The following is a 20,625-nucleotide window of genomic DNA, read 5'->3' on the forward strand; positions in this document are numbered from 1 at the left end:
AGTCTCTTCACCCACCCAGGGAAGCAAGGGAAACACAGCAATGTGGTAGGTAAGGGACAGGCATTCGGAAGATTTCGGGCTGTGACGGAAAATTACAGGACTCCTTCTGCCCCTCTCCCCAGAGATAAGGATCACCCTTGGAATGTAGCCAAACATGTAGCCCCCCTAACCTATAGATGCCAGTAACTTTCCACTCCATACTAACCCTAGAAAGTATAGCCAAACCCCTTTCTGACGTAGAGAAACCCCTTAGTCCATAAATGCCCCTGAGACCCCTCAATAAACGCCTTTAACCGTCCACCACATTGGTGTTAGCGTCCGTTACTGGCCCGAGAGGTCCCGGGAGGGGATCACCGTGCTGAACTCCGAAACCAGGTCGCCGCTGCCTTCCCAAGAAGGCAACATAGCAGACGCTGTGTGGTTGTGTACCTTAAGTCTACACCTCCCTGTCATGGTTTTGGTCCCTTCACAAAATGATGGAAAACCTCAGCGCAAAAGTTGAAGCTGAATTTTATGCTCTACTAGCCAAACACAATGCCAAACCTTCTCCCGGAGAAGAAGAATGGGCACAAAGTAACTGATTTAATTTGAAAAATGTTATTGATAGAGTATGTTCTTTACAACATGAAACAAAATTTAAACTGGGCAAAAATAAAACTATTCTCTGCTCAGTTTTGGGAGCTTGTCTCACAGCAGCTATAAAAACTCTCTTAAAGTGAAGAAGTGAGGAAAAAGCTATAATGGACTCCCTTCAAAACCTAGTTGAAATTTGGCAAAAACAATTAAATGAAGAAAGAAATGAGATCCATCTGTTACGAGCTGCCCTTAGAGAGGAACATGTTAAGAATTCACTGAATGCTGATTCCTCAACACAGGCAGAGGAAAAGAAACTCCTCACATTAAACAGATTTATCCCTATAAGGAACTAGAGGCAGTAAAAAAACTGTGGAGAAAACTGCTGCCCTCATTTGAGACCCTCGGTTAAAACAGAATATAATTATATTAATGATGAAGATTTTGAACCACATATCACAACTAAACAAATACCATTCAGCACTACCAAATTGACTAAGCTGAAGAAAGAATTTGGGTGCCTTCCACAAGAATCGGAGACAGAATATGTCTTCCAAGTGTCCCTCACTGGTGGAGATCAAATTAAATTAACTGAACAGGAGGCCAGTGGGTACTGGGGACATGGAGTTTTCCTAACAACAGGAGATAAGCGTGACACGTGGTCCCTAACACAATGTGTGCCTTTCTGGGCCAGGGGAATTAATCCTTTGGAAAGGGGAGACCCTTTAGCTATAGTCAGTGCCCCCAACCAGCTTTTGGAAGGCGCCCACAAAGCCACCTGCCTGCAAATGATTCATGAAAAAGGTTGATTCCTGGTTTTCAGTCACCAGTGCAATTACCTGTAAAGCCTGAAATTATGACTCCTTTAATTTGAGGGCTTCCTAAACCTACAGCAATTACTTTACAGAAAACCATAATGGCCTTGGGTCCCGTAGAGAGACTAGATAGATTCCTTGGTAACCCCACTGACCAAACTGGATCTACTGATCCTGGTTTCACTCCATACTCCATCCCCTCACAGCCCCCAGCTTCTCAATCTGATTCACCTGCCAGTAGCCGTAAAGTTTGGGCATGGAGCGAGGTTGCAGTAGATTTGATTAATTACAGTAGATGATATGGACCTGTAAAAACCCTGGAGGAGAAATCAGAAAAAACAAACGGTGTTTGGTTTATCACGGCTCCTCACGGTGAAAATTTAGGGAAGGGAAAACAGATCTCTAACTGCCAACGTTGGTGGTTGTTGGAAGTTAAAAGGGGAGTCCCCAGAGAGGTGATGGATGGTTTGCCCCTTGAGAAATTACAGAAAATAATAACGAATTGGCACTATCAGAAACCGAATTTTTCAGTTCAACCCGGTGCACCCCTCCCTTCTCAGAATCCAGCCAGTGAGCCAAAAGAAACCCTCTCCCAGCCTCTCCCTCAGAATTTAGGATGTGAGCCAAAGCAAACACAGAACCAGAGAAACTAGGCTCTCCATCCCTTATAGGTGAGCAAAGGGCTGGAGCATGGATGTATCTGAGAATGCTCACTAAACATAAATCAGGAGATATATTGATCACAGCTATCACAGGCCTCAAACAGGCACTTGTAACCTTTCTGATTGCCACTGGGGCACAAATCTCTGCACTAACAAAAAGGATGCCCAGAAGTGTAGAATTGTTCCAACAAAGAAATAATGTTGTGTTTTAAACATCCTAGGAACTACAGAATCTATGAATGTGGCCTTAGTAAAACTCATGCTCCATGGAGAGGAGAATCAATTAGTTGTCAAAATTGGGGATATTCCAAACAATTTATTAGGGATGGATGTTATTGCTGGGAGGCAGTGGGAAGATTCTGAGGGATTCCTGTGGTCATTTGGCGTGCCACGTCTTAACATTAGACTGCTCCAAGCTGCATCCTCCTCACTGTCTAGCAAAATTACTCATGTAAAACAATACCCTCTACCTTCTGGTGCCAAAGAGGGCATCAACTGGTTATACAGGACTTGTGAGACCAAGGAATAATAGTCAATACCCATTCTCTTTTCAACTTGCCAGTGGGGCCAGTTTGGAAACCCAATGAGAAGTGGAGGCTGACAGTAGACTTCTGCAGGCTTAATGCCAACACAGACCCTCTTACAGCAGCGGTCCCAAATTTGGCTGAATTAATGACATCAATTCAAGAAAAAGCTCACTCAATCATGGCAACTATAGATGTCAAAGACATGTTTTTTATGATACCCATACAGCCAGAAGATATGGACCGTTTTTCCTTCACATGGAAAGGACAGCAATACACTTTCACTAGGATTCCCCAAGGCTACAAACACTCCCCCACTTTGGCCCACCCTACTTTAGCCCAGGAATTAGAAAAAACCCCCAAACCTGATCCTGTAGCTGTTTATCAATACATTGATGACATTCTGGGCTGGGGGGGGGGGTGTGTGTGTGTGTGTGAAATAGAGGTAGTAGGGAAACATCAGCAGAAAATAATCTCTCACTTAGAAAGTCTTGATTTGCAGATGTCCCCAGAGAAAATTCAGAAATCTTCTCAGGAAGTGAAGTTTTTGGGAATTTGCTGGAAAGGAGGTATGACATGTATTCCACCTGATATCCTAACCTCTTTAGATCAGATCAAAATGCCTGAATCCAGGAAAGATCTCCAGCAAGCTCTAGGATTATTAGTGCTCTGGAGAAAACACATTCCAGATCTTTCAATAATTGCTAGGCCCCTTCATGACTTGCTAAGCAAACGGGGTGAAATGGGATTGGACTCTTTCTCAGGAGGAAGCATTGCAATTGCTGTTTTTTGAAGCAACAGCTCACCAAGCACTGGACCCTATCCATCCCACAGATCCCTTTCAGGTGGAATGGGGATTTGGCTCCTCAGGGCTGTCAGTACAGCTACGGCAGCAGGGTCCTGAGGGTCCGATGTGTGGGAGGTTAAGATATTGCGATGTTACGGTCAGGCAGAACCCCTCCCCTTTTACTGTTACCTTTTACCGTTAACCCCTGTTATAAATGACCTGGTTCAACTGGTAATCAAGGCCATTTTACTGTCCACCACATTGGTGTGTGCGTGTACTTGGTCCGTGTGGCAAAGGTGCTGCCACCGAGCCGTTCTTGACCCAGGACCCCACGCCCCAAGCGGCGGCAACAAGTGGTGCCAAAACCCGGGACAATCCGGGAAGTGGGAACCGCCTGGGTGAGTGAACGGCAGCCGGAGCAGCAGGACTGTCCCCGGCAGGGAGGACGCTCCCAGAGGACCGGCGAGAGGGGAAAGTCTCGCGCTTAGGACCGGCAAAGGAGGAAGTCTGGCGCCGAGGACCGGCGAAGGAGAAAATGGAGTACCTCCCAAAGGTCATTTTTAAAATTCATAGGCAGTGGGGCGTAGACTGTGAGCCAGGAGATTTTATCCTCGTAGTGTCGAGGCTCCTGCAGATTGGGGTTATTGGGCAGCTGGTGGATATTTTCCACCTCGAAGTGTGGGATAGTTGTACCGGGGCCCTAGCAGAGGAGGCTTTGTCCTCAGGCTCGGGGCGAAATCTTAAATTATGGGGCAGAGTCACGCAGGCTCTGTGAAAAGTTCAGCAGGAGCAGGAAATGTGGAAAACCACACAGGACTGTTTGCAGGCAGGGCCCCAGCAGGGTGTGGGGGCAGCCGCAAAGACTGTGGGTGATCGTGAGTCTGCCGAGTGTGGGGATTTACAGCCGTGGGGATGCTCTTCGCAGCTCCCAAGCTCAGGCACTCTGGCTGAGGGGAAAAAGCGGTCATTTGGGACGGGCTGCTAGAGGAAGCGCGAGGTGCAGGCGTTAGCTCAGAGGTGCAGAGCGCAGCTGTTAACTTAGAGACATGGGGTGCTGCCATTGACTCAGAGGCGCGGGCCGCTGCCATTGACTTGGAGGCGCGGGGCGCTGCCATTAACTCGGAGGCGCGGGGCGCTGCCATTGACTCAGAGTCCGAGGGAGCCTGGGCAGGGCCTCCGCCTTACGCGCCACGGGGGGTGGGCCCCAGAAGGGGGGGATGCGGACACGGGCGTGATTGGCAGAGACAGAGAAGGTCTGCAGGACAGCGCAGACACGCGCAGGCAAAAAGGAAGGAAAAGACACGGAGGGGGAGCTGACGCCGCTTGAAGCATGGGTTGGAAATCTCATTACAAGGCACTGGCCTCCCCCAGCAGGAGGCAGGGCAAGCCTAGAGGGAGGGAGTGGCCCAATGCTAAGACAAAGGGGCGAGGTCGAAGCCTGACAGAGGGTTTTACCAATTCCATCCGGCCAAAAGATCAAGCGCGCATCCTAGCAACCGCCCTGCTGGCTTTAAATCAGTTCCCCAGGGGAGACAAAACAAAAAGTCCTGCCCAGAGGCACTGGGCCACCCGGGCACTAGAGGAAGGCCCACAAGTCATGATTAAAAATTAGTTAGGAGAATGGGAAACGGGTTGGAGGCTGGTACTCACAGGGCGAGGGTACACAGCCGTCAAGAAAAATAGTAAAATTAAATGGTGCCTGCTTAAGTCGATAAAACTGGATCTTCAGGGCAAAAACGAATGAAATTTGTAAAGCTTGTTTTGCAGGACTGAATCCTCAGACGCCCCCATGGCCCGTATACCCCGCTTCCTAAAGGCTGTGACGAATCATCAAGCAGCCTGATGGCAGACCATACCGGGGTCGTGAAAAACTCAGTGACCAAACTAAAGGAGAGGCCGGCGCAGAGAAGGACTGGGGGAAAAAAGCTCAACAAAAATGTTATCAGTCATGGTTCACATAAATGTTTTTGAAAGTCTTGTTTTAAGTGGTATCCATCAAGTAGAGTTTGAACTCTGGCCAGGTTCTGGCTCTACTTGAATGGAATGATCACCAATCAGCCCAGAGTTTTTCTGCGTCAAAAGGTTCAAAGGGAGTTTTGGAGAAACGTGAATCCGGACATGAGTAAACGTGAATCCAGACATGAGTTCTCAACATCACTCTTCTTTTAAGGTCAGCTGTCGCAGACTCTGGGCGGATAGTTCAGTGCTGTGGTAAATGTGTGATTTCAAATAGTCAACTGTGTTAACAATTATTAGCCAAAAAACTGAGGAAGTCCTGCAAAGATATCCTAAGTCATGGTTCAGTCAGCCCCCATGACTGATTGCCCTTGGTTCTACCTTATTAGGCCCTATTATTGATCTTGGACCTTATATTTCAAAGAAGTTAGCATTGTTTATTAAAAACCAGTTAGAAATAGTTACCATTTAACCATCCACCACATTGGTGAGTGCGTGTACTTGGTCTGTGTGGCAAAGGTGCTGCCACCGAGCCGTCCACGACCCGGTATGCCACGCCCCAAGTGGTGGCAACACCGAGGAGGCCTGTTGGTTTCTATTCCTGTGGTTTCAAAGATGCCGAGAAAAGATACACTACCTGGGAAAAAGGATTGTTTGTGGTTAGCTTAGCTCTCATAGAAGTGGAAAAGATTGCACAACAACAACCAGTTGTCTTGAGAGGCCCTTTCAAAGTTATTAAGACAGTCACTACTGGGACCCCCCACCCCACCCCCACCGACAGGGTGGCCCAAAGGGCCTCAGCTGCAAATTGGTATGCTCAGATTGAACATTACTGTAACATTTTCTCAATAACAGAAGGAGCTGTAAAAAATTTAGCGATCCAAGAAACTGAGAATTTGGGCAGCAGCCATGACAAACCTGTCTCTGTAATTAAAACATCCCCTCCTTTCTCCACCAAACGATCAGCAAATTCTTGGTTCCCTGATGCCTCTGCTAAACAGGAGGGGAAGGTGTGGAGATACAGGGCAGCAGCCCTCCACATTTCCTCTGGTGAACGCATCATTACCAAGGGAGAAGGCAGTGCTCAGGTTGGGGAGCTGAGAGCTGTTTGGAGTGCTTTCCAACATGAGGTACAGAATACCTCTCCTGTCTGCATCTACACGGACTCCTATGCTGTGTATAAAGGATGTACTGAGTGGCTTCCTTTTTGGCAGCAAAATGATTGGGAAGTTAACAGAATTCCAGTATGGCAAAAGGAAAAGTGGCAAGAAATTTTCAACATCACAAGCCAAGGGAACTTTGTTGGGGTGGGCAGCCTTTCATCAGACAGATGGAAATCCAGCAGGAGAGTGGAACAATAAAGCTGATGATTTAGCAAGACTAAGTCCCCTGAAAAAGAACAAATTACAGAGGACTGGGATCAACTATTGTCGGGTTCGGCTCTCTGTCTCTGCCCGGACACGGGTAGGGTGGTTCTTGGGTGGCACGCACTTCAAAGGACGAGTCTGGACTCTTCAGCTTTTCGATCTTCAGATTGTTTATTGTTTCTTATCTACAAAATTTTCTGTCTGCCCAACAGAGGTCTGATCTGCAAGGCAGCCAAGGGTACTCGTGACCACCCACGGGGCAGTCATGTCTTTTTATACTAAAATCTACGTACATGATATTTACTTTTATTTTCCAATACTTTTCACCCATATTAGCAAGTACACCTTCACCATAAACCAATCCCCAAGTGCCAATATCACCACAGGAGATGGAAGACAAGAAGAAGAAAGAAGAAGGACGAGACACGCCCTGATCCCCCCATCTTGTCTCCATAACCCCCCTGTACCAAAAACCTTAAAGTTTATATTTCACCCTATAAATGTGTCCCTTTTACACCCTTCACTCTAAAGTGATTCTCATGTCCTTAAACTGCTGTCACTTCTGTGGATGGATCAAAATCAAGCCACCAAGCACTCTTGGCAACATTCCAGGATTTCCGAGACCCCCAACGGTTCTCCTGGCATCTCTGGACATCGGGAGCGATGTGCTGAGTTCCCACATCTCCCCCTTCTCTTTGCACCAAGAAGACTTCTTTGGCAACTTGACTCATGACACGTCGCACACATAAAAAGATGCATGCGACGATGAGCATGAGGACTAAGAGTATTATTAGAATATAAAATCCCATTCTTAAAAACCCTCTCCATAAGGGAGAAAGATCAAAAAATCCCGCCACATCATCAATCCATGACCCAGTGATTTTGCCGAGTTTCTTTATACTGTCTTTCATTTTTTGAATACTTTCATGAATTGATCTTGAATGATCCAAGAGATTCATGCAGCACATTCCCTCAAACTCTTCACATCCATGTCCATGAGCAAGCAATAGATAATCGATTGCTGCCCTATTTTGAAGAGTTGCCTCTCTCACACTACTTATGTCTTTTAACATATCACTCAATGCAAGAGAGACTGATTGAGCATGCTTGCTCAACCAACAACTCATGTGGTCCAGTTGAGTCAAGGCCACCCCCGACACTGTCTGAGGTGAGAAAATTGCTGCCGCAATTCTCCTTGCCTTGTCCCAGGTGTATACTTCATCATCACAGTTTGCACTGTAATGTTTCAAGGACCTTTTCTCTTTATGTTTTTGCTCTCTCAATACTTTCAAATCTGGTGATAACATTGAAATCCTCCCAATGCTGCATGGACCTCCCTTGGCATTTGCAGGAATGCCGTGCCAAATTCTGTCCCCACAAATTAAAAACAACCCACGTGGCAATTGCACTGGGACCTGGATTGATCCTTTGGCTGTCGTCTCGGTGTGATTGCACCAAGCTGACGCGTTTCTATAAAACTTGCGATTTGGAGTGACATCAACGCTTTTGTTTGTCCTTGACACATCCGAAATTTCAAATTTCATGCATAGTCTCATTGTTGTGGACCCGAAAATTTCCAATTCCTGTGGTTCGGTAGAAGCCACAGGTAAAAGATGTGTCCAAGCACACCATTCATTCACAGGATCTTTGATGACCTGCGAAATCTCCATTGGAGAGTGTCCTGGAATTGGCCATTTGGCCACTGGCAACCCAACCATGCATGCTGTGAATGGTTTCCCTGGTTTCGAATGTGTCAGGCAGATACTTTCTAAGTTCGCTGCCTGGGCTAAAGTTTCCCAAACATTTTGTTTTGGTTGATTGATGGGTAAATTTGCTCCATTGCTTAAAGCAACAGATGAAAGCATGAGCATCATGAAGCTCATGACTTCATCCTTATGAAAAATCATTGTCATGCTCTCACTCAAAGCCACAAAGGAAAAACCCCCAAAGTTTTTATTCTTTTTGTCCCTCTTCTGAGTCATTGTTCACAACTTGAGTTTCTTCCTCCATCTGCGTGCTCGTTTCTCTGCTTCTGGGATCAGTGCTCTCTTGCTCTCTTGTCTGAAATGGCTTCACGTGTCGCGCTGACACCCACTTCAGACCTCGCCCTGTGGAAACACAAGCGAAACCCTTGCCCCAAGTGATTAGTTTGAAAGGACCCTTTAAGAATCATTGACACAAGACATCGAATGTCAAATGGCATGAAATCACACGTATTGAATGTCCCCTTCAGGAGCTGTTTGAAGAATTGTGAATTCAGACCATTGTTCTGAATGGCCTTTGATAAGTCTTTGATCACTTCATGACCCAACCTTTCCCACCTTGGATTTTGACCTTGTGCATCATATGTCACTGGCATTATTATGTCTCCTGATCCTCTGATCAGACCCTTTTCTTTTGATAATTCATTTCTAATTTCCTTCCAGTCTATTGGTTCTATCGGTCGTTCTTCTTCCTCCTCTGGAAACTCCATTGGCCATTGCCTGCACAATGGAATCATGGAGGCTCTTGGTGATCCTTCGCTCCATGTTCTTTGACTTGAGGTCTTCGGTCTTGCTCCTAAATCTGAAAAAGAAGCTTGAAGTTCTCTTGAACGCGTTCTTTTTGCTGCATCAAAAGACTGCAGAAGATTTCTTGCTGCTTCCGCTGCTGAAAGCTGGAATGCTGGAATTCCCTCTCTTGCTGTAATGTGTATCATTTCTTCTCCTTGAGGCTGTGCTTCATCTGAGCTGTCTTCAACTTCATATGATCCTGAAGTTGATGGAATATTATCCTTTTGTTGTTGTTGTTGTTTTTGTTTTCTTTAACGTGGTTTTCTTTTTATATATCGTTGGAAAAAAATGTTGCATTGTCGCAGTTTGGCCAGCAGGTGATGTGGTGGCGCTGTCGAGCAGGTCCGACATGTCCTGCAGTGTGGTCATCCCTCCACGAGGTGGCGCTGTCGCCTGCCTGGACGACCGTGATGACGACACGAACTCGATCGGTTTCTGCTTGTCAGACTGCAACGCTTGCAATCATGTTTGAGACCGAGTTTGCATGGCTGTTGACTGAGCTGGCATTGAGGGTTGAATACTTGAATGTTTCTTTTGAGTGGAAGAGGTTTGAACCATAGGGATTGAGGCTAAAGGCATTGGGACCGGAGAGGGGGTGGAGCCCCGGGATGTCGAACCCCAAGCGTGGCCCCTCCTCTTTGCCCGAGAGGTCACAGGGGATCGGACCCGCCCCCATCCTCGCTCTGCACGCACCTCCCGCGCACGTGCGCCTTCGGGAACACTCCCTGCCTCCCCTGTACTGACGTCACTGTCTCCGTCCCGCTCCACCTCCAAAGTCTCCTCCCTATTGTCTGTTCCTGTCCCTCTCTCCTCCTCCTCTGACGCTGTATCCACACCCCCCGCCGAAGTGCGCGGCCCTCCCCCTGCCGGTATCCCCTTTCGCGCCGCGTTTCGAGCCGATCTCCGCGTCCAGATTTCCGGGTCTGACGTCACCACCACGCGTCCCCTGCGTCCCCCCACAGTAGCCTGCTGGAGCCCTGCAGCCGCCCCGCCCTTTCTACCCGTGTCTGGCGCTGCCGCGTCGGTTTGATAGCCCTCCCCAGCTCTCCCGCGAGCCTTGCTCGTCGCGCGCACTTTTGGCACCGCGCCAGTCGAGACTGCCGCCGCCCTCGACGCTGCACTCGCAAAAGCCACACCAGATCCCGTGTCCCCCATCGCTTCCGTGCCCCTCCCGCCAGCCGCCGCCGCCGCGCCGCCGCGCCTGCCGCGAGAGAGCGCATCCCCCCTTCCCTCTTGTTCCCTTTGAACCCCCCTCCCCGACTCCGCCACTTTTGCCACCTCCTCTCCCTCTGACTCCTGCGAATCGGGGCGGTATGCTCCTAAAGAGCAACCTGTCTCCTCGATAGCGCTGGGAGAAAACCTCATTTCATCAGGGAGTGGAATGGTATCATCTGTGCCTCAGTCGGAGCCTGAAGCCCCTGCACTCTCTGGGGTCTCAGGACGCTTTGGGGTTCCCTTGGGTCTTCGGGATGGTGGGACTGAAGGCAATGACTTTTTCCTTGTCCCCCTTTCTTGGGCACTTTTTCCCCCGGGCCAATCGGGATCAGAGCCAATCTCCGTTTCAAACCTTGCTCTCCTCCCTCTGCCCCTGTGGGACTCGCAACAAGTTGTTGCCTGGCTGACCCTCTAAATTGAGTCGAGGTCGCCTCTAACATAATTCTTGCTGAAGACCGCAATTTCAAGGCTGTCTTATCATCATTGGTGGCTTAAAAATATAGGTGTCTATTAACTTCTTGCCAAAAACCTACTTCAAATAACAAATGTGTCTCTGAGTACAGGTAATTACACTGGACCCACAACAATAACTCTCTAAGTTTTTTCTTTGGGATCCCCTTAGTGTGTGTGTCTGCCACGCCCTGTAGGTCGGACAGAATCTCTATTTGTTCCTGGGAAAGTGTATCCCCATGTTCTTAATTCTTGACCTTCTTACCGAATTTGTCGTCAGAGCAGTCCAAAGGCTCCTGGTCACTGCCCGCAGATTACAGGGAGATGGATTCGGAGGCGCCTTTCCGATTCCAATCCGGGCTGCTCTGCTACGAACTTTCTTCGGCCGAAGTGGAGTGCAATGTTCTCAGTGGCTGCTGCGTCTTCAGACTCTCCTGGCTGCTTTCTGGCTGCTTTCCCGAGGAGTTATCAGTGCTCTCCTGGGAATGAGTCCAGCTCGGGAGCTGCCCACTCGGCACTTCAAGGCTGCCCCTGTGCAAGAGGTGCACACCAGAGCTCACCGTGGCTCAGCAAGTGCCCGCCGGATGCTGCTGGATCGCCGGTCGCCGCCAGGTAGCCCCCCGGAACGCCCACCGGGTGCCCACCCAGGGACGCCAAATGTCGGGTCCGGCTGTCTGTCTCTGCCCGGACACGGGTAGGGTGGTTCTTGGGTGGCACGCACTTCAAAGGACGAGTCTGGACTCTTCAGCTTTTCGATCTTCAGATTGTTTATTGTTTCTTATCTACAAAATTTTCTGTCTGCCCAACAGAGGTCTGATCTGCAAGGCAGCCAAGGGCACTCTGACCACCCACGGGGCAGTCATGTCTTTTTATACTAAAATCTACGTACATGATATTTACTTTTATTTTCCAATACTTTTCACCCATATTAGCAAGTACACCTTCACCATAAACCAATCCCCAAGTGCCAACATCACCACAGGAGATGGAAGACAAGAAGACGAAAGAAGAAGGATGAGACACGCCCTGATCCCTCCATCTTGTCTCCATAACCCCCCTGTACCAAAAACCTTAAAGTTTATATTTCACCCTATAAATGTGTCCCCTTTACACCCTTCACTCTAAAGTGATTCTCATGTGCTCAAACTGCTGTCACTTCTGTGGATGGATCAAAATCAAGCCACCAAGCACTCTTGGCAACATTCCAGGATTTCCGAGACCCCCAACGGTTCTCCTGGCATCTCTGGACATCGGGAGCGATGTGCTGAGTTCCCACAAACTATTAGAATAGCTGCATGTAAAAAGACAGCACACAGGTGTGAAAGATTTGTACAAGGAAGCTCTGGCCCAGCGTTGGCCTGTCACCAAGGAAAGGTGTAAAACATGCGTATCAACCTGTGAGCAATCGCAGACTGGAGACTGGAGAGACATCCTTTGGAAGATGACCCTCTGCATTTCAGAAAGGGTAAAGGCTTATGGGACGCGTGGCAGGTAGACTATATTGGGCCCTTTAAGAAGTCAGGAGTTAAACACTTTGTGCTAGTAGGAGTAGAAATTGTATCTGGGATGGTCCAGGCCAATGCTTTTAAAAGAGCTACAGGAGATAATACTGTAAAAGCATTGCAGGGATGGTTTGGAATTTTCCCAAAACCACAGGAAATTCAATCTGATAATGGGTCCCACTTCACTGCTAGAATTGTACAGGATTAGGCAAAAAATGAAGGAATTAAATGGACTTTTCATACCCCTTACTACCCTCAAGCTAACGGGATCGTGGAAAGGACCAATGGTCTTTTGGAATGACTTTTGAAACCAGAGGAGGGAAATTGGGATGTTCAGTTATGGGAAGCTGTGAAAAGTGTGAATGACAGATGGGGGGGTAAATGGGTGTCCCAAAATCACTGTTTTTTGCCACATAGCTCCAAGCATAATTGCCTCTCTAGGGAGACCAGATGATTTCAAGATTCCAGCATATTACCCTGGACAACCTGTTCTGGTGGACCTCCCTACTGTAGGGGAACTACCACTAGTGCTAAAAACCCCTCTGAATAAACATGCATGGGTAGCCTCTGATGCTCTAGGGAGAGAGCATCGGATAAATACACACTGGATAATTCCATCATTCTAACTTTTTCTGTCCCTTAGTGGCAGGATTCTGTTGTGTTTACTTTTACAGAAGAACCCTGAGGGACATGAGGATCATCATCTGAACCATGATAACACTGGTGATACTTTTCTGCATCCTACCACAATTCCGTGGACAGAATCCTGCTGAGTGGTCGTGGTCTGAAGCTACCATCCATCACACTAATGTTCTAGGATCATATCCCAAGGGTCGCCACCTGAACCTAGAGCCTATAGTGCTGCATGACTCTGAGATATATCGCCCAAGTGAGTGAGGATGGGATCAGAAGGACTGGACTAGAGCCCTAACTGGAACAATTGGTGAGTCGATTGTGGTAGCGTGCAGAAAAGTGGAAGGATCTCTCTATGAGAAAGCCACCTCCATTGCAGGTGCTGGAAATTTTTTAGAACCAGATGGAAAAAACTATTTGCACATCCCTACAACAGAACTGTGTCCTACGACAAAGTGGGAGTGTACCAAACAAATTCCCCTCACTCTGTGCTGCTGGCAGGAGTACGTTGGTAACTACACTTTAGGCCCCAGAACCAACAATGCAATTACAAAGGATTGTAGAAATTAATCAACTGACTGCTGGCATAATTTTACTTTAGCCAAACCAACTTATGTGACACGCTGTTGGCAAAATAACTTGACAAATCCATTAATTTTAAAATGCCTAGTTTACAAACTTAAGATAAATGCTATAACAAAGCCCACACTGAGTACAGTAGTCACACCCCAGTGGGTAGAAAGGACTGAGAGCACCCTTAGTCAACTTGATACTGAATGGCCTTGGTCCCAGGCTTTTGTTCATTTTTCCAGATCCATGGGAAACGTGAGGGATTTAAACCTATCAACTGTCATTATGCATGAAAATCAGATATACACTAGGCAGGAATGGGAAAACCAAAAAACCTGGCAGCTTCAAGGGATAGTGGGGAAAAAAATTAGTATAGGATCCGAATGATTAATGGAACTACCCATAGAAACGCAACCTCAATCGGTGTTTTGACAGATCGAACAAATAAGCATGAAAAGGTTTGTACGCACCCAAGCTTACAGGATTGTTGGCACAATTTTACATTGGCACAAACCATAGAAGTGGTTTGTCTTTGGTCCAAAAAATGTAGGCCTGTAGGGCCTACATTTTAAGTTTATAGTAAATGCTATAGCCCAACTGGTTACAATTTACACCACCACCACTCCAGCCCAACCACCGCTTATGCTTAGCCCAAGAATTTTTGAAAATGGACCAGATATAATTAGGAAAACAGGACAACAACAAATACTGTTCAATCCAGCATGGTTCTCTTAAACAAGTCAAATTGCTGATGCAAAGTAATGTCTCAGAAATTCAGCCGGCCTGTTCACCTTTTTTGCAAACTTCCTTTGAGGGTTGGATGACCTGGTTGCAAAAGCGGAACTCTTTTAAAAGACGGACGCTAAGAGACATAACCGGTGTTGTGGGAACAGGATTGGGAATTCTAAAGAGTATTGATTCAGAAGTATTAATGAATAAAATGGGCTGCTACAACTAGAGATTTGACCAAGTTACAACAACCACTACAGTCATTGGCTTTAGGAACACACCAGTGGCTGCTATCAAACATTTTGCCAAATTGGGAAAAGGTAAATGTAAATGACCACAAATTGGTAAATGATGCACTCGGTGCTACACAAAACAACATTTCTTTGGCTCTCAGCTGTATCCAGGCACAATTGTGGATGCAGTCAGTTGCTGCCTCAATGATAAGAGAAGGTGAAGAAGGCACTTTTCCTACTGAAATTTGGAAAATAATTTGGGACAGTGCCACTGATTTTGAAAGAGAATTCCAATCCTGGTGGAACCTGGTGAATTTTACTTACAATCCCATTACAAACATAGCCATGGCTTTTGTGTTAACCATACGTAATGCCTCAGTGCATTTGATATTTCCTATGATTGCATTAGGGCTGAATCATGATGGAGCTGTTCTCTATCCTTATGAGCATTGGGAATGGGCCCGTCAAATGGGTGAGAAATGGCAAACTGTTAATTTAGAATCTTGTCTTGTCCGAGAACAACAAGGGTTCATCTGTGAAAGCAATGCAATCATAGCTCAAAACATTTTTTTAGACACAGAGCAAAATATCTGTCATTTTGAAATTCATCCTAATGAGACTTCTGAAACAGTCCTTATATATATAGGCAATAGATGTGCATGCTTCAGACCTGCTTGTGATTTTGTATTTGTAGAGAATGTTGTAGTAGATACTAAAAATTATTCAAATTTTTGTGCTTGTAACTTTACCAAGATTACAGGATGGGATTTCTCTTATGAAGCTCGAGTTACCTCTCACTACCTATTGCAATCCAACTACACACTGATTCACAAACTGATGCCTACTCCTGTTGGGATGGATCTCACTTTGGTAAGACAACTGCTGCTCCATCGAGACTTAGTTGAAATCCTTGAGAAGATTGAGAAAAACGCACAGAAAGCCCTGGTGACTGTTCATCACAATGTCAGACAGATACCCCGTGTCATGGAAAGGGTGGAGAAAGATGCCCAGCACAGGTGATGGGATACTCTTTTAGGTGGTCTCCTACTGCCACGGGTGTCCTGAGCAGTCTGTGTCATCCCATTGTTATCCTTTTGATACGAAATCTGTTTGGTTTTATTTTATCAGCAGTCCCATTCGTTATGAATTGGAGCATGAAACAGCTGACAAGATTGACGTCTATAGTTAATGCACACAACTTGGCTGATGTCCTATGCACTGTGAACATCCCCAAGACTTTGACACAAGGCAATTATGAATGAAGCATATGTGTTTTGGAATAATCCTAATTTCCATTTATGATTTTGTGGGAATTACTTTTGATTTTTAGTGAATTGGTTTAGAAAATCATTTTAAAGTTAGTGCTTATATTATGATTTGTTTATTGCTTTTGCTTTTGATATTTGTGATTTGTTTTGACCATTTGAGAATGGTTATAAAAATAATACTATTTTAATTAATTAACCATTTGAAAATAGTTATAAAATTTATACTGTTGTGATCAATATTAATTATGTTTGTTTATTGTCTCTCTTTTTTTTTCCCCTCTTCTTCCTATCCTTTCTTTTCCTCCTTTCTCTCTCTCTCTCTCTGTCATGCTGTCCCTATTTTTCCGGGTTCTACTACCAACGTACAGCGAGTCATGAAGACCTATCAGCGACACTCCAGAGCCCTGCTGATGACGATCCCTTCAAGACAATTGTGAGTCACGGGGTCGTGTGAGAGTCTGTCTGAAATATCCCTCATCTGCCTCACGATCGTCACTGGGGACCACTGAAAATCTCGGGCTTTGTAGGAGAAAGTTACACAAGCCAAAGGCTTCGAGACCTGAGAGCACAATGTTAGGTTATTGTTTTCACAGGTGTTGTTTGCTGTATGCTACACTGAGCCCAATGAGAAGAAGAAGGAAGCACCGTGCCCTTTTTGCAACAACAGCCTTGGGAGCTGTCCCACCTCTCGGCCTGGCTGGATTCTCCTGAGTTCTGGGTGGTCCCCCCACAGAAGACCCTCACCTGTTTTACAACCACCGTGAGAGACAGACTGAGATGTAAGGAGCCTCTCCATCAAAGACCGAGACATGAAACCCCCATGTGGAAAGGCCCCTCTGCTCCTTCCAAGGACTGGCACTGAAACCCCCAGCCCGGGGCAGGTGTGTGGGGGAGGCAAGCTGACCAAAGCGAGATGTTTGCCTGCAGGTTGTGACCGCTGGACCAAGAAGACAATGGCTCTAGTTTACTGCTGAGAACATGGACTACCTGTTACATCTATTCCTTATTGTATCTGTTTCCCCCCTCCCTCACAATTTCCAATAGTTATCCTAATAAAAACCTCTGACTTAGCCAGAGATTTCAAGATCTCCCCGACATAACAGGCGGATCCTCGACTGGACTGGACCAAAGGACTTCGTCTCTATGTTTGGTAGCTCTATCCCCCTCTTTCTCTCTCTCTCTCTTTTGTCTCTCTCTTCCTCCATCTTTTTCTCTCCCTTAATCCCTCTCTCACATTTTGCAGTGGTCATTCAATAAAGGTGCATTTGTTTCGATTATCATTGCAAACCCCCTTGTACCGTGTTGGTTCTTTTTGCACCCTGAGATCAAATCCATGAACCATCACGAAACCCGTCTGTTAGGACGGATCGTGACACCCCCCGAAGAACCCTCCCCAAATTCCCCCCCAAAGCCCCCCCAGCACCCCCAGACCCCGCAAAAACCCCCTCAAGCTCCCCCCAGACCCTCCCCAAATCCCCCCAAACGTCCTCAAGACCCCTCCCCAAATTCCCCTTACGACCCCTCCAGGACCCCTCACCTGTTCCTGCGCCTCCTCAGCAGCTCCCGGAGCCCCCCGTCCTCTCCCAGTGCCTCCCCTGCTCTCTCCAGCGCCTCCCGCAGGACCCGCCCCAGCCCGGGGCGGCTCCCGGAGGTCCCCGAGGGGGTCCCGGGGGGCGGAGGAGGTGGAAGGGGGGCGCCTGCTCCATGCCCGGCCCCGGGGTCAGGGGGCGCCGCTTCAGGCTCGGCTCTGATTGGCTGGAGCGGCGCGGGGAGGGCAGGAGTTGCAATGGAAAGACGCCCGGTGATTGGTTGTTTTCATAGAGGGCGCGGTGATTGACAGGAGGGGCGGGAGAGGCGGGCTTTGCTGAGGAGAGGTGTGCGGTGATTGGTTAGTTCAGCTCGAGAGAGGCGGGCATTGCTGAGGGGAGACCTGCGGTGATTGGTTGGTTCGGCACATCAGAGGCGGGCGTATCTGAGGGGAGGTGTGCGGTGATTGGTTGGATTGGCGCACAGGGAGGCCGGTGTGCCTGAGGGGAGGTGATTGGATGGTTTGGGGCGGGGCGTCCGCTATTGGCTGGGAAAAGTCCGGGATTTTTAAGAGAACATTCCCGGTTTTCTGGGGAAAACCTCTCAGATTATTAAGGAAAAATTCCCGTTTTTTGAAGGAGAAACATTCCCTAATTTTTTGACGCCACATGACCCCAAATAACCCAAATAACCCCGAAACACTCGAAATAAACCCCAAATAACCCTAAAAAACCCCAAACAATACCTAAAAGTCTGCCAAATAACCCTAAACAAATCCAAATAACCCCAAAAAACAAACAAAAAAAACCCCCTCAAATTAAACATAAAAACCCCCAAATGATTTCAAGTACACCTAAAAAAAAAACATATACACCAACATAAACCCCAAGAACCCCAAATAATTCCAAATAAGCCCAAATTAACCCAAATAACCCAAAATAATTCCAAAGAACCCCAAATAAATAGAAATAAACCAAGTAAAACCCAAGATAAACCCCAAATAGTCCATAAATACCATAAATAAACCCCAAACAAACCCTAAAGAAACCCAAATAAACCCCAAGTAAGCCCAGTTCCTCCCGTCCCCACGCCATAACAGATCCCGACCAATCAGAACGCGTGGCACTGATGACGATCCAGTTGCTGGGCAGAAACTCAGAGCACTCGCCGCGCTCAGCGATTTTCAGCGAATCCGCGCCCGGCCCGACTCTGACTCATCACTTGCCAGGCACAGTCAAGGCCTCTCACTGCGTTCAATAATCAGAGACTGCGCGGGGTAATTTCCAGCCAATCAGAGCGTGTCTCGCTGATGACTCATCAGTTGCGAGGAGCGGAATTTGGGGACCGGGGGAAGGTGACCCTGAGGATGGGCTGGGGGCCCCAAATTAATCCAAAACGGGGTCGGGACCCCAAAACGGAGCAGGAGGGGCCTGGAGCCCCCAAAACCAAACACATGGGAGGGGACTGGGGGAACGATTGGAAAGGGGAAGGAGAGAGGGGAAAAGAGGGGGGTGGGACCCCCAAATTGAGCTGAGAAGGGGATGGGACACCCCAAATTGAGCTGGAAGGGGGGTGGGACCCCCAAACAGGATGAAGCCAATTTTGCTCCTGGAATATGTAAAGTAGTTTATGGATATGCAAAAAGTCTATGAATATGCAACAGGCTGATGTCATTGGAGACAAGGACCATCCAGCAAAGGTTGTTATGGCCACTGAGACCTCCGAGTTATTTCCGGGGACACCCCTTAATTAATCTGGTTTTAATTCCATCAGTCTGTTGCATATTCATAGACCCTCATGCATATCGACAAACTCATCTACATATTTCAGGAACTATTTTACATGTCCCGTCTTTGGGAGTGTCTCCCCATTTCAGGAGCCTCCACTGAAATGGAAAATGTAAACCTCCTCCCTTAGAAGATGAAGAAGAAGAAGAAGAAAAGAAGAAGAAGAAGGAGAAGGGGAAGGAGAAGGAGAAGGAGAAGGAGAAGGAGAAGGAGAAGGAGAAGGAGAAGGAGAAGGAGAAGAAAAGCTGAAATTTTGGGAATCCAGTGGGAAAATGGCTGATCTTCTGGGAATCCATTTCTTACCCCCCAAAGACAGGGCAAAGGCAGGGCAGTGGGGTTTTTATAGGGTATCCCAAGGGTGGAGTTGGGTTTGGGTCAGGGGAGGAATTCTTAGCAACACAAGAAGGATGAGATCAAATTCCTGCCTCTTAGCAACAGCAGCATTCCACACAGAACGTGTCCCTAAATCCTAAATTTCCTCTAAAACAACTGAGAAATTATGGAACTGCAGATATATTCGATCAATTTCCTTCATCTAACCCAGTTTGGAGAGTTTTTCAAGGATGAAGGTGAAGCAGAGGAAAATTAAGGCCAAACCAAAGGGCTAAGCAGCCAGGTGTGTTCCCAACATGGATCACAGGGAATGTGCGTGACCAGGGCTGTGCCCAAAGTGCCTCCTCCAGTGGGGGATGGAGCTGGAGCAGCGCACGAAGCTCTGCCCACACTCGGGGCACTCGCAGGGCTTCCCTTACTGGTGCCTCCGTTGGTGTTGGGTCAAGTTAGAGCTGCTGGAGAAGCTCTTCCCACACTGGGGACACTCGTAGGGCCTCTCCCCTGTGTGGATGCGCTGGTGGGTGATGAGGGTGGAGTTGTGCTTGAATCCCTTCCCACAGTCAGGGCACTGGAAGGGCCTCTCCTCTGTGTGAATCCGATAGTGCAGGAGGAGATGGGAGCTGGTCTGAATTTCTTCCCACACTCCCCACACTCGTAGGGCCGTTCCCCAGTGTGGATCCTCTGGTGCACAATCAGGTCGCAGTTCCACCTGAAGCTCTTCCCACAATCCACGCACGTGTGAGGCTTCTCCCCATCATGGAGCTGCTCATGGAGCACCAGCTCCGAGCTCTGGTTCCATCTCCGGCCGCCTTCCCGGCCCAGGCTGGCTCTTTCCCCCTCACATCCCCGCCATCTGCGTTTGCAGCCCCTCCTCGTGCGGCAGCTCCGGGGCTTTTCCTCCCCGTTGGCTTCCTGCGCTGTGGAGCCACTCAAAACGGCCTCTGCCACCAGGTTCTGCCGCGGGCATTTGTCCTCCCTGCTCTCCATGCTCAGCTCCTGCTCTGGGGGAGGAAGGACAAGGACAGCATGGGAGTTGCCTCCGTGCCACAGGCAAGGGCAAGGAGATCCCCCCAGGGCTGAGCTGCAGCCGGGGGCCCTGCTGGGCTGGGAGATGGAGCAGCACAGAGGGGAAAGGGGCACTC

General features: G+C 47.9%; 1 pseudogene; it reads left to right on the forward strand.

Annotated features, from left to right (window-relative positions):
• Positions 1–473: 473 nt before the first annotated feature.
• LOC139585566 (uncharacterized) lies at positions 474–1,840 on the forward strand (annotated as a pseudogene).
• The last annotated feature ends 18,785 nt before the right edge of the window (positions 1,841–20,625 follow it).

Source organism: Agelaius tricolor, unplaced genomic scaffold (genome assembly GCF_023055355.1).
Source record: "Agelaius tricolor isolate 1412-34295 unplaced genomic scaffold, bAgeTri1.0.p SCAF_84, whole genome shotgun sequence".
Taxonomy (NCBI): Eukaryota; Metazoa; Chordata; class Aves; order Passeriformes; family Icteridae; genus Agelaius; species Agelaius tricolor.